The 13,309-nt window shown below is 45.6% G+C and overlaps 1 protein-coding gene and 1 long non-coding RNA gene across 3 annotated transcripts in view; one reads left to right on the forward strand and one right to left on the reverse strand.

Annotated features, from left to right (window-relative positions):
- Positions 1–13,309, reverse strand: part of LOC135367034 (uncharacterized) — a 688,737-nt gene that overhangs the window by 551,773 nt on the left and 123,655 nt on the right. The window contains exon 4 of the long non-coding RNA XR_010414342.1: positions 4,133–4,237. This is a non-coding gene — a long non-coding RNA (uncharacterized LOC135367034). The remainder of the gene's footprint in view (positions 1–4,132; positions 4,238–13,309) is intronic.
- Positions 1–13,309, forward strand: part of LOC135367030 (neuroligin-4, Y-linked-like) — a 261,876-nt gene that overhangs the window by 139,386 nt on the left and 109,181 nt on the right. The window lies entirely within an intron of this gene.

Here is a 13,309-nt window from a genome sequence, read left to right on the forward strand (position 1 = left end):
CCGGTTTCGGTTTCTATTTTGCCGCATTTGCGTGGAAAATTTAGCGACATATACCTCGAGGTACGTGCACGATTCAGGATATTTAGAAAAGAGGGCGGATTTAAATAACGACTGGCTCCGCAGTTCTGCTATCTCGTATTTCCCCGATCGCATCTGATCAATAAGCTAATTAATCAATTTTAGGTAATTAATTGTCCAGTAGTGACACGCTATTTCCCACAGGATGTCCTCCTGGCTGCATAACCTACTTGTGAAAAGCGCATCTACGAAGCTCTCAAAAATTTTTTTAATAAAAATTCTGTACAGGATAGAATAAAAACACAATGTAGAACGGCATCAATGCAGTCTATGACTTAGAGAAACCCTATACTGGAAAAAGCGTGAGCGGATGGGCACATTAAAAGAGGACACAACGTATTTAAAGGACTCCACCAGGGGCGGATCTAGAAGGGGGGGGTCAGGATGTCCTGACCCCCTCCTCAATTTCTGTCTTCACATCAGTGGCGGATCCAGGGGGGGGCGATCGCCCCCGAAAACGTCAGTTTATACCATTGATTTCCCTCTCTCTCCTGCCCCACTACGCGCTCCGACAAAGAAACCGCCCCTCTCCCCAAAACCGAGGGTCTGGATCAGCCCCCGCTTCACATAGTGTTTAATTGACCTCGATTGCGTATGTGCCTTGCTGGGCACCCCTCTCTGGAAAGTCCTGCATCCGCTCCTGGACTCCACTCCACACGGCTGAGTCGTCCGTGTAGCGTCGTTATTTCGAGCAGCCACGCTCAGCCAGTTTTCAGTATGGAGTTCCACTATGCCGTTACTGCGCCGCAAGGAGTATCGCATTACAAAGATATAATAATATTGTGACCTGTTATACGTTAATGCTCCTAATGTAGTGTTGTCTATAGATAACCTTGTGCCATATATGGATCTCCCCACTCTGTTCTCCCCACTACGTGACAGGCTCTCGCGCAACTTGATCCCCACGTTGACGCTAATGTCGTCTAAAAGTCAACTAATACAGAACACACTCAATAAACGCAGAACGCCACCTGTGTATTGGCATCGAGGCTGAAGACCGCCACATGACGCCACATGACGCAACATGAAGAACGCCACATGACGCAACGAAAGAAACTTTCGTTCGAGGTCGATTTATTCGGAACAAATCTCATCCCGGTTCTGTCTTTCTTCGTTTCTTCCTATATACACAACACGCTGCTCTCAGACCGACGCAACTACAAAGTAGCAGCGCGAAGAAAGTTCGCGCTAAGCTGATACCCTTTCCAGTGCTTCATTAGCATATTTTCATTAGCCTCCCGAGCTGAACACTTCCACAGTCGCGCTCGCGAGACAGGATGAGCGCGCGGCTACACAGAAGCGCGGATAACTCAAATGGGGCGATTGTACAGCGCACCTCGCCGAGGTGGGGGGTGGGGGGGGGGGAGGGGAGGGAGAGAGGTTCGCATTTGGGGATCATTTACCTAATTTCTCCGACCATCCCCCTCCCACCTCACGAGAACCCCCCGCGTCGACCCCCCCCCCCCCCCCCAAACGCGTGCTGCCAAGTGAAGCGCATTTTCCAACTGTCAGCTGCCGGTGATGAGCCAAGAGCGTTATGCCCGAAACACGAGGGAGGGGAGCGTAAGTAAGGTTGCTCGCCCTAATGTGCAATTCATGCGTCCGGGATATGTTTGGGAGAGTTGTGCGTAGTTGGACCAGGCTTTGTTCTGGTCAGTGCTGATGGCCGTTGTCGGGGCTATTGTCGTGACTTGAAGAAGTGCATCCGGGAGTTGGTTTCGAGGTGGGAACGAGGGTAATGTGGCACGGGGTGTTAACGCACTCTTATGCATAAAGCGTGGTTGTTTTGAACGGACGGCTCGCTGGTTCCGTTAATCAGGCAGGAAGCATTCGTCCGTGATGGAGGATGAGTTAGATGTTTAGGCTCAAATGAGAGAAATATTTGCGGCTGCGGAACTTTTCGTAGAGCTGAATGTGGGTCACGTTACTGTTGGAAATGAAAGGTGAAGGCGCAATTCGCATGTTTCTTCCCGTATGAGCAATTGCACCAGCTATATTGCGCTTTGTTGCGCATAAATGCCAGTCGGTGAAGACTCCAGCAAATCTTAACTCACATCTCAAGGATACGAACTATTTTTGCCGCAATTAAGACAGCGTTAATAACTGCAACAGCAACAACAATAAATGAAGGAGAAGTGATGATGACATGCAACTGCAATAACTGCAGTACTGAACAAGAGATGTTGAAGAGTAATATCTTGAAGTTGTATGAGACAAAACTATACTTATAAATAATAATAATAATAATAATAATAATAATAATAATAATAATAATAACGCTTTTCATTACGTGCCCGAGAACAGCCTCGAAGGCCTTGGTGTTGGCTCACGCATAATACGTGTGTGATGTGATGTGATACAGGAATAACAAAATGGGCATAATACATGTATTATTGCCCATGCTATGTGTTTCTATATTACATCAGCTGCAATTAAATCGCAGACGCTGCAATATCGAACTCCAGCAACAACAAAAGAAGAAGAAAAAAAGAACTGACGAATGACACGACTTCCTTTTAACTACCGACATATCGTGTACGAAGCATATTTCGCTCCCATTAACTGCAATGCAAATCGAGCGTTACGGCGAATAAATATGATTTGAAAGCAGGGCGGTGGTGCCGCAAAAGCAATCGGAAGAGAATCAACGCCCATTTTCTTCCAAGACGCACTCTTCTATCCGAAGAGCAGGCCACTCTTTCAAACAACAAAGCTCGAATTTCTTCTAAGAGCAAAACGCCACGCCGCTCCACTTTCAATTTCAACATCGACAACTTTCGAAAGAAAACAACTGGCAGCACAAACGAAACGAGACAGGAAGATGGAGAGGGAGTGAGAGAAAGAGAGGGGGGAGGGAAACAGTAGGGACCTCTCTAAACTCTTCTTCTTCTTCTTCTTTGCGAACACTTAAGCAGAGAAACATCGAAGTCCTCATCTCAAAAGCAAAGGATCGACCCTTCTCTTTGTTCGAGAAAAGGAAACGGTTCCCATCTTTGTTATCATCCTTGAGAAAACAAAACAAAAAATGGATCCGAGTTCATCTCCCATTTCTTCGCCATCTAATCCCTCTCTCGTTATTCCTATTCCATCCTAAACATTTCCCCCAGCCCAGCATTTTCTTTTCTGCCACCATTGCGAGCACGCGACCTCTACTTGACCTTCAACCCGTCTCAAGTGGAGCCTGCCTCGCTCGAGGAAGAAGAAGAAGAGGAGAAGAAGAGGAGAGAAAGAGGAACTTCTGAAGAACTTTACCTATTCCCTTTATCGTTAGCCAATAAGATTCAGGACGAGAAGCACGAATCTCTAAAACCGTATCGAGTGGGCAGAACTCTGAAAAAGGAAGCCCGAATGCCGGTCATTCGTTTTCTCCGTCTTTTCCTTCCTTAGAAGATCCTACCATTTCGAACCTTTCGACGGGCAAGAAGTTTCTCAAGGGGAGCGTAGAGTCTAAAAGACACCGCTTATAAGAGATATTTCTGCAAGGTAATGTCGAGAATATACAAGTTTTTCGTGAGAGTGGTGGATTTAGAATGAAGCGCCATAGGAAAAGCGCCTAGTTTCTCGCACTGCTTGACGATGTTCCCTAATCATCTTCAGTCGAGTAAGAATTGACTAAAATTGAAGCTTCAATTGACTCAGGTTAACTGAGTTCAGGAGCTCTACTGCGTAAGCAGAGCTGAGGTCAATGAAACGCTTAGCAATGGAAAGCTTCATAACTCCAACTTGCACGTCTCGAATAAAGAACCCGATTTCCTTCTAATTTCGACTTAGGGTATATCTGCACGGAAATAGGAAATTTTATCTTTATCAACTGTCACTCTCTAATTCTACTTGCGTCTTCTGTTTAACACATATAGCAGCGACAACTGAGCATAAAGTACCGACATAAAAAATGCAAGCCGTGGTGTTGATTCACACGGAACGTTTTTAGAAACAGTCTTACAACGCACGAGCGATGTTGCAGGTTTTCGTTTCATGTTCGCTTTTGTGCGCGACAAATTGCGAAGACATACTCACCATACTTGGAATTTGATTCATAGCAGACGACACTTACGGATCATTTGAAGTGATGTCGCGCTGCCATTGGTTTACAGCAGGGAGGCGCATGGTAGCGAATGGAAGGCAGGACCAAACAGACGAATTGCCAGAGAGTAGAAACCTGGTAAAAAGTAAGAAAACAAAATCCCACTAAGTTTGTACATGTTAGAACAAATTTTAGGACATTCTAGCGGCAGGCAGAAGCGGGTGAGTTCATTGTTCAGGAGGGGTGGAAGGGTGCTCTGTTAGCGACATACTTGTGGTAGTTCCGGTGTCGCTTGGGTGCCGTCTGGGAAGTGGGAGCTACCGCTGTGTGTCGCTAACAGGGATGGGCAGTATTTACATAGATTGTTATGAAAATACTATTTAATATACAAATACATGTATTTATATTTTGTATTTAAATACAGACTCGAAAAATGTATTTTTAATTATATTTAAATACCAATTTTGGGGTATTTATTCTTGTAAATACCTTATAAATACTCCTAAATACACTATATACTGACTCATATCTTAAAGGTGCCTTGCATTTGACCTTTCGGAAAGACGGGCAAGTTTACGAAGCATCTTCTTCAAATTTAATACAAGCATTTGTTCATCGGCACCTGTGGAGATGCTGTTCCCCTTTGCGAATCCGATTCTACGGCCGAACAGAAGATGCCTAAAAGATGCAGTCTTCGAGAAACTAGCAAATAAATGCTATTGTTCGTTGCTGATTTGTTGTTATGATCATCGTTATTTATGTCATTCCAGATTATATTTTCCTCAGAGTATTTATGGTAGTAGTTACAGTATTTAAATACTGTATTAATATTTTGTATTTAAATACTCATGCCCAAAAGTATTTGTGAAGAGTATTAAATACCCCTTTCAACAAAGTATTTTGCATCGATATTTAAATACTCAAAAAAATGTATTTATGCCCATCCTTGGTCGCTAACAGCGAGCCCTTCAACCCCTACGAAACAATGAACACACGCGGTTCCGCCAGCCGCTGTCGCAGCCAGGGTGCCACACCGAAGAAAAAGTACGGCGCCCGCGTCTTCCGTGAACTCTTGTCCCAACCTGTACCTACGGAACACATCTAAAACATTTTGTATAACGAAAATATGACAAACCTATCTCGAAGTAAAAGCGAATAAAACGTTGCGCCGTAAATAGTTTTGCCTCGAATGTCTACACGGGCAGTGTATCTACTTTTAACTAACGTTAACATCGTTTGCAGAATACAGCTGTGCTAGCAGCAAAATGGATCTAATTGCGCGCGTACGCGAGAGCACAGATTACTACACGGAGGGAAAACATACGAACAAATGGAGCCTCTTCGTATCGCCATTTAAATGAGAATATTAATTTCTGCTCCGCACACCCTGAAGGTTTGCGTGTGTATTTCATTGTGTTTGTTGAATATCAGCTGTCCTAGAGAGTGCGGCTTATGTGTGCGAGATAAGTAATTAAAGCGTAATTCATTCACGGGCTTGGCTTGCTAAAAGTGAAAAAGATCAAGCGACGTCACCAGTGAAATTGAACTGATCCAAATGCAGCTTTATCTATGTGCGGGTCATAATATAACTACATCGTACCGTTTGTCGTGTGACGAATTCAATGTCTCCCTATTATTTTGATTTTCTTTTTTCGTCAACATCAACATCACCATCAACATCGTACCGTGTCGGATGTGTGCGATCATTCACCTTACATTTTTTTCTTTTTTTTTTTTTTTTCTTCTGGCGCGTGCGTTGCCGGTAATTTCTGTTTAGAACATAATTTGCTTAGTGCACCCTAAAAAAAAAAGGAGCAAAAGTGGGGAGTAATCACAGCTTCGTCTCCTAGACTGCAATTATTACTCCCCATTTTAGTCCCCTAATCCCAATATTTACTCCTTAGGACTGCAAATAGTCACTGAACCAATGGTCTTCCGAATGCAACAGTCTCCGCAGATATGCGCTGTTCGTGAACTGGATGGAATAGGGCTGCACAACTTAGCTAACTGCAATTTTCCACACACACAGAGGGAACAAAAATACTCAGAAGACCCTTCTTGCGAAACTGTGTACTATGCATGTCGCAAGATTTTGTATCCCTCGACATATCGCAGTTGAGGGTTTAATTCAAAGTATTGTCATTCATGCACATAAATTATGTACCTGGGACTCTTAGAAGAGAGCGTGAAGTGCAGTCCCCACTCTGTGACATTTATTTACTCCCGTGCATTTACTCACGAAAGGGACTATCTTTTGTGGCAATGCATTTAGTCCCCGAGATGACTAAAATTACTCCTTTCTTTTTTCTTAGGGTATGAATCGGTGGTCGTAGGGGCAGCTGTTGCGAAAAACATAAAGGAGGCTTTAGGGCATGCATTAGTTGCACGCGCGTTGTTCTTCAAACTGTCGTCCGTTTGGTGATCCATGCTGCGACGGCAGAATGAAAACCTTTGCAAGAACATCTTCGTGCACGTGCACTTGTAGCTTGGCTCGCGCCAGTTGCGCGACGTTCCGAAGCATGCACAAGAAGTAAGAAGAAAAGGAAGAAACGAAGAATAAAGCCTGGTCCGCACTATTGCGTTTCAATGTGTCCGTTAGCTTTGCGTCCGTCTGCGAATCGACGCAAGCCGCTTCGGAAGCGACATAGAAATCATAAGGAGAGAGGCTAGAAGAATAGCTGGCAGAGAGAGCGATGGGGGAGAGCAAAAGAATTGTATGGAGGCAAGACCCTCTCCCAATGTCCAAGACCGGGAGGCGCCATAATTGATATTTTGGATTTGGCCGGATACTCCCACAGCCAATCCAATGCAAGTCGCTTCCGATTCCGCTGGGCTCCGTGTGCCATGCCGTGTGCGAAGTGTATTTGTGTTGTCCCGTGCGCTTGGAACGAGCATCGTACGGTTTAAACCTTGTGCTTCGACATGAAATAACGGAACTCGTAGGAGACACCGTTCGTTACACGCTATAGGCCTACCGTTATCGATCATGGCGGATCACACGCAGAGATGCCCCCCCTTCGCTGGCTTGGTTTCTCGTTATTATGAGAATTCTATGGGAAGCGACGGACGCATAGTTTTGCCAAGTTCAATTTTTTGACGGAGCGACACAAGACATACCGGTCGTTGCCCCAGTAACCGTACCACCGCACGCTCTTATCTCCTTTTACTTCACTTCATGCAGTCGGCTGTAAGCCGTTTCTCATAAAGTATCGTCGCAAAAGTGCGGACGTGAATTGGAAACCCACGGGTGCGTCACACAAGACGGACGGACTTATTGAAACGCAATAGTGCTGACCAGGCTTAAAGGAAGCGATGTATACATCCTGCATATGTACAGGGTGTGTGCAGAAAAACATGACCCGCATTTTTACATGTAACTCGTTGTCTACTTAGGAACTTCCGGTGGCGCACGACGGCGTACTTATGCGTGCGAAAGCTACAAAAAAATCCTGGAAGCCATACTCAGTGTAAAAAAATAAACAGAGCGCGAAAACATGGGCTTCCATGCATTAGAATAGGGCGGTCATGACAGTGCATGGTAGTACATTTCGGTCTCAGGAGAGTTATGTGCAGGCACCGCTAGGGGTACTGCCGATGAGCGTCCATGTGGGACATCGTTTCGCCGTTTCGATTTATGCACCGATAGCTCCCCTAGCGGTTACTCAACACAACTCTCCTACGTCCACCGTGTTGCCCTTTCACATACACCCCGTTGTCCACCATGTTGCCTTATTCTGATGCACGGAAGCCGACGTTTTCGTTGTTCCGTTTATTTTTTAAGCTGAATATGGCTTCCACAATTTTTCTGCAGATTTCGCACGTATAAATGCGCCATCGTGCGCCACCGGAAGTTCGTTAGTTAGGTAGGCAACAAGCTATGTGCCTAAATGCGGGTCATGTTTTTCTGTACACACCCTGTATACATAGTTGGATGAAAGGGTGAAGGAATAGTTATCCATGTTTCTTTTTTTAAGGAGTAGCAAGCCGGCACTTGCCTGGCTGACATCTTTTTGTGTGAATAAACATATACCTCCCCCCCCCCCCCATGTAAGCGGTGTTACTTTATAGAAGTCTACAAGCGCCGGCATGTTACGCAATTACGCAATGCAGATGGAACATTGCGTTGTCTACTTATAAAGAAGGAGGAGGAGAAGGAGAAGAAGGAGGCTCAATGTTGTTAAATTTCACAGTGACTGAACATTGTAGTGCAAAGTTGGAAAACGCACGAATCACGTACTCAAAACAATGAAAATCGCGTGCTACGAAGAGCAGTTGAGACGCTGCTCCCCAGACGCACAACGCTGAAGCGGCTGCAATTGCAGAACAGCACACCGCGATTCTCGGCGCTTGAGTGTTGTGCGTCACTACGCCGTCTGGGGAGCAGCGCTTCAACAGCCCTTTCGCAACGCAGCCATTTTGGTTGTTTTGAACACGGGAGTTGTGCGTTATGTATTATAACTTTGTGCTACGTTGCTCAATCCCTTTATCAGGACTGAATCCCTTTCAGAGCTTTATGCGTGGACAACTCGCTGTTCAGCCTGCATTAAGTAATTGAATTGCCGAGCGGGCCATGCACGCGCGGGCATAATTTTATACAGAAAAATGCCATACAAGGAATGGGCGCTGCCATTAGTGCTGCCACCCCGTGGTAGTCACAGGAACTGTACACATGTGAACTGCAATTTGCCGAGTTCCTTAATTTTCCCGCGTGTGTTTTCGGTCATTTTCGTGTCCGTTTGTGTTCACTTCGTGGCAGTTTATTTTCTCCCGCTCAGGAACCGGCGTAGAAAAGATATCGCATCGGCGAGGCACTCCTCACGTGAACAACTGTGCATATCGCACGCGGAAGCAAGCAAACTTCTTTTTCCTCTATCTTTCGAACGTTGACACGCTACTCAGATGTTTACCGGATGACTAGCTATTTGGAATGTTACGTTATCGTCAGTCATACTCATTAAAGACGGCGACCACGAGTATTTATCCCAACGGGAAGAGCGATTTTGGCAGTCCAGCCCTGTTGTGTCGTCGCTGGGAACGAGGCTAAGGAGCGCACGGAGACTGGTGGTTTGAGAATAACGTTTTCCAGCCAGCCTCGCACCCAGCGCTTTTGCAGCCAGCACAAGTAAGAGAGGGGGAAAGCGATACCAGGGAGGAAGCGTGCGCTTTCCTTCTCTCTGGCTTGTGCGGTAAACTGTTTTCAACGTGCTCCCCCGTCTAGACGGCGCTGTGCTTTCAATATGGCGGCGACCACTGGAAAACGGTGTATAGGGTAACGCTCTTTAGATAAGCATTTGAAGGAGGTAGATCAGGTGTTTGGCAATTGTCCTTTTTGAAATGAGACGATATCTGGTTATCACTGCATAATCATAAACGCTGGTTGGACATCGGTAAGCGGCAACTGACATATACTATATTACGGTCGTAAGTGTTATTATGGCGCCAGCAAGCGCAACATACTTCTTTTGTATTACAACACTGATGGTAAATCCTCGTGAGACTTATTAACCTGTATCACACTTGGTATCTGTTCACTATCAGTTCCTCCGTAAATTTATTAAATGCGTAGCGTTGCACCCCGATGTGTATAAAACTAAGACGTTTTTTGTTGTTCTTTGCAGGTAAGTGATGGCTGACAAATATTCGAGTCTCAAGATGATGATGTCGGACAGCGCTCCGTCGAGCACCGTCGTTGAAGTAGTGAAGGTAAAATTGATAAAAAATATCCAGCTTTTTACGTCACTCTGTCCAAAACGCTTCGCTAAACCAAGATTTTTTTTTCTTCAAGAAACCTAAGGGTTGCCGATTATCACTCTTGACAAAGTCGATCACATGATGTGATTACAAGTGATGCTAAGAAAAATGAGACTGTTATCACAACAATTTACAGTCTGGAGACCTTCTCATCCGCTATCTCAGCTACATAAAGCTACAGTCAAAGGGGGAAAACTGCGGGAAGGAGGAGGAGTAAATCGGGTATCAGCTACAGCTTCTTGTCCCCCCGATTATGATTAGTCCCCATTTTAGTCCCCCGACTCTGAAATTTACTCTCGAACGTTGAAAATATCCCTCAAAACGTCGCAAAAACACCCCAGCATTTAGTCGTGAAAAGACATATGAATGCGGCAATAAATGTAGTCCCAATAAGGTCTAAAAGTGCTCTATTTTACCTCGTACGTAGTAGTTTTTACCGCTCTACGGATGTCGAAGCTTACTTCTCCTTCCCCAGGCTCCGGATACAAAGACAAGCCTATACATAGGAAGTGACCTTTTCCGGTTAAACCCAATTCCGCCCGATTTTACCCCCCCCCCCTCGAACTGACCTACGACTAATTCGAGTTAAACGCGATTTCTCCCCGAATTCCACTCACCATGAAATCCTCAAGTGACGTTTCCACTGACGAACAAAGGTGGCCACGTGTAACGCATGTAAGCATGGATCACTTACGTTCCCAGAAATACACCCATGTGTGCCAGCACTTTCTATGCCTTCAGGGAGTAGCGCTCGTAGGTTACAAAAAAATATATATAATAAGAAAGATCGTGAAAGGACTCAACAGACAAGAGGAGAAGAAAAACAAAACAGATAACACCAAAATGCACAATTATCGCCCGATTTTTCCGTGAATTACAGATTTAAAAATTGCGCATGATCCCCCCCCCCTTTCCCGAATCTGAGAAAGACATTTCACTCTAAAAAAAAAGGTACTCCCTACCTATACACTATACTTCCAAGCCAAACACCTGAATGACCAATTCCTCTATAGCAAGGACTCACGAAGGCCGTGTGTGCAACCAGTACGAGAGCAGAAGGATTGGTAAGATGAAATCGGTGAGGCGTGGAGGAGACCAGTGCCGACCCCGTGGGACCTTTCTTCCTTGCGATTCTATTATTTTCTCAGTAAGGGCTGCTCGACTGTTTGATGCATCTTTTGCCGCTTCACTGGACCGAATGTCGGGGCACTGATAGCGAAAGAGGGACTGCATGAGAACAATGGGGACGATGCCTACATAAATGGACAAGTACAGCGCGTACAATCGTATACAAGGGTCACCAGAAAGAACGAGTACGAGACTGCTGGAAGTGTCCTGTGCTCTCTCTGTTATGGTGGTAAACGTGATGCAGGGTCGTATGCACATGACATAACAGCACGTACGTACGCTGAACCTATCAAGTATATCACGCTAAAAGGAACCCTTTTGACGGACGCTGTGAAGCACAAAAGCTTCTCTGTCTGTTTTCTTTTCTCTTTTTTTATGTCGAAAGCTATTAAGACTGAGGCACCGAATAACTGAATAAAACGCTGCCCTCGAGCATAAATCATGGTTAAGTATGCCATCAACCGTCCATTTTAATGTGGATTTAATGCTAACAAGACTATACGACAGGATCTGAGCTTGGTGTTGTGCACTGTTTGCGTGTTCGGAGAGAGGCTGGTATTGGGTACCACTACTGACCTCTATACTGACCTCTAGCATAGAGGTCAGTGGGACCCACCGTCGCCCAACGCGATCGGTGTATGTTAGTTGTGTGCATGCAATTTTCCATGTATCAACGATATAGACCTCTCCTTGTTTGTAAAAAAATGACGTCACACTGCTCGACAGCGCCACCAATTTGGTAGAGTTGAACTACGGTCGCAGTTAGGGGCGAACAAGGTCGCCCCCGAAAGCCACGGTCTTGAGGGGATTACAATGGTCCCTGAAAGGGACACGACCTTCGGTCCTACTTTTCTTTCAATAGGAGGCAACGAACAAGTGTCCATTCGTGGAACCCAGCCCTCCCCTTCCGATTTGTTTCGGTTCCAGTCTGTCTACCAACGTCATGATGACGTTTCTCGGGTAGATGTCTATTGCATTCTGCATACTCCAAGTTTCGCCAACATGGACGACCATTTTCTCTTTTTTATGCACGTGCATGGTAACTGAGTAACGTGCTTCAACCAACGCATGTATCACGTCATTTTATCATTCATCGCCGTATTTTATCTGTTTTCTATGCTGCTGTACAGACGAATGAACTTTTATTTTCGTGCTCATCATGTTACACCAGATACCGTGAGAATATGTATCCCCTGACACGAAAACACAGCGCAAAAACGGGACGCGAAGTAGACAAACCCCAGGCAGCACAATGTACTGAAAGTCGAGTGCAATAGGGGTGGACGGGTAGGTGGAAGGCCTTGAACACACTCGTGAAACTAAAGGACATTGATAAGACACATACCGTCCACCCATATTGCACTCGACTTTCAGTACATTGTGCTGCTTGGGACGAAGCGCTGCGTTTGTCTACGTCCCGTCCCGTTTCCGCGCTGTTTTTTCGTGTCAGTACGCACGAACTTGCCCCCACCGTTGCTCTGACTCATGCGTCTCCTATACAATATGAATAACAGTGAGTTGAGAGCATCGTTAAGATGATTAGTGCTTCACATAACACACCCTCGTAGAATGTTCGAACACCTCATTTCACACTTTCCACGCCGAGACTGGGAGGTGGTGACACGGGTTCGAACCCTGTCACCGGCTGTGCTGACTGAGGTTTTCCCTGGGTTTTCCGAAGACTTTCCAGACGAATGGCTGCACAGCTCCCCCTGAAGTCGGCCCAGGACGCATACTAACCCCCCTGTCCCCCACTCCTTCCTGCTGTCCTCTCTCCATCTGTCCACGTCTGTACGCCGCTCATAGCCACAGTTGCTTCGCGGCGCTAACATTGAATTTTTAAAAAATAATGTCACACTATCACGTTCCAACTATACCACCTAGCAATCCCGTCTTACGATCGCCTCAGTAAAAAAAATGTTCTACCCTATAGTGACCAACAAAAACAAAAACAAAAACAAAAAAACAGACGTATATCAAATTTCAACACGCACACGCAACGCAACCGCGCACTTCTTAGAAAAATATAAAGCTGAGGCGGTCTATGCGCCGACTCCTGAAAGGCTAGTTGAAAGGCGTGCACCTGCATAAAAAGCCGGGCAGAATCGTCTGCAGAAAACAAACGAGCAAAACGCGGGACAAACAAAATAGTCGAAACCTTCTGGAAAACTTCACAGTTTAGATACGCTCTGTGTTTCCGCGCTGCTGGAATTTCAGGCCGACTTAGCCTCGGGGAGAAGAAACAGGTGATGATGCAAGCCAGGAGCTATATAGGAGAAGGAAGAAAATGGAAGGAACTAAGCTGACTCAAAAACATTTTTGAGATGA

Source organism: Ornithodoros turicata, chromosome 8, assembly GCF_037126465.1.
Source record: "Ornithodoros turicata isolate Travis chromosome 8, ASM3712646v1, whole genome shotgun sequence".
Classification (NCBI taxonomy): domain Eukaryota; kingdom Metazoa; phylum Arthropoda; class Arachnida; order Ixodida; family Argasidae; genus Ornithodoros; species Ornithodoros turicata.